Raw genomic sequence first — 1,839 nt, forward strand, 5'->3', positions numbered from 1 at the left:
GGTATGCTCCAAGGACTTGTTTTAACTCCTGTAAATGATTCTGAAACCAACAACTCAGAGTCTCCAAAGATGATGTGACAAGGACCCATATAACACTTACAAAAAAATCTACCAATTCCTGTGTGTAAGCCAGTGAAACAACTTCATAAATTTTAAATATCTGAAGCACTTAGGCCACAGCGTCCTCTCCCCTCATGAGCCAGATCCCCAGCACTGCCTCCCTTGTCTTTGTATTTGTTTGTTCCAAGGGAAGTGTGTTTATGTTTATATTTATTTGCTTTATTTATTTATTATTTACATATTTATTTTTAAAACAGGATCTCTTTACATAACCCAGGCTGCCCTTGAACTGGCTGTGTAGAATAGGCCAACTTTGATCTCTGAGAGTTCCAGGACAGCCAGGGCTACACAAAATATAAATCATAATAAAATAAAACAGTAGCTGAAGAGACATCTCAGCTGTGAAGAGCACCAGCTGCTATGTGTACAAATTCCAGCACCCACATGGCAGCTGACAAACACCTGTGACTCTAGTTAGAGGGGACCCAAACCCTTCTTCTGCCTTCTGGGGGCACCAGGCAGACATGCACATGGTTCGCTTCACTGGCAGGCAGGCAGGCAGGCAGGCAGGCAAGTAGTCAGTCACAAAACAAGTCATAAAATCAAGATCTTTACAAAAGAAGTGAAGCATCAACCTGGAGAGAGGGGAGATGGTTAGAGCAGACAGAGTGCCTGTTGCACATTCCTGAGAAAAGGGGCTTAGAACTGAGCGACCATTTTGCATTTGTATGTCCCCACCAGAGGACAGAGGAAAGAGGATATTTCAGCAAGGCAGGGACACACACCTGGAGTCTAAGAGCATGCTAGCTAGAGCAACTAAAAGACACACAGAGTATGGCGTTCCCTCAGAAACCTGGAAGGAGCTGGCCAACTCTGGGGAGCAGCCTCTCCCCACCCCATGGGCTTATTCCCAGTGCCTGAGTTGAGTGCTGGGGTTACAGTCCTGCCCGCAGTCCAGAGGATGGAGCCCAGGGCTTTGGCTCTCTCCTCCCCCCATGAGCCAGGCCCCCAGCCTTCCTTTGTTTCTCTGTTCATTTTTTTATTTGTTCTACTTCAAGTTAATTATATTTACTTGTTTATTCTATTCAATGACTTAGTTGGAACAGAGTGTGGGGGGGGGGTCCTCATTTCATAACCTGGGAAATCACTACCTAGTTCAGATCTGCCTCCAATTCACAGTGTTCCACCTACCTCTATCTCCTGAGTGACAGGATTAAAGGCACGCACCATAACACCTGGTTTCCTTTTATTTATTGATTTTTTTAACTCCAGGAAGGTTTTCTGTATGTCTGGGTTTTTTTGTTGTTGTTGTTTATTTGTTTGTTTTTGTTTTTGTTTGTTTGTTTTTCGAAATAGGGTTTTTCCATGTAGTTTTGGTGCCTATCCTGGATCTGGCTTTGTAGACCAGGCTGGCCTCAAACTCGCAGAGATCCTCCTGGCTCTGCCTCCTGAGTGCTGGACTTAAAGGTGTGAGCCACTGCCGCCCGACTGTATGTCTGTTTTTAATTTCTTGTTCTCTTATATTATTGTACATTTAGTTTAATTTCAAAATGTATTTTTGTGTGTGTGTGTGTGTGTGTGTGTGTGTGTGTGTGTGTGTGGTGTGTGGGGACACAGTTAAAAACTTTTTAGTAACTGTGGTTAGCCCATAGCATAGCTGTTGACTTCAACAAGAGGAAAGCAACCATGTGACATACTTTTCAAGGTCCTTTTTTTTCTCTGTATTTCCTAGCCTCTAGAGGGCTGCTGTGGGATGTTCTGTATGGCAAATGTGTTGCT

Source organism: Peromyscus eremicus, unplaced genomic scaffold (assembly GCF_949786415.1).
Source record: "Peromyscus eremicus unplaced genomic scaffold, PerEre_H2_v1 PerEre#2#chr22_unloc_1, whole genome shotgun sequence".
Lineage (NCBI taxonomy): Eukaryota > Metazoa > Chordata > Mammalia > Rodentia > Cricetidae > Peromyscus > Peromyscus eremicus.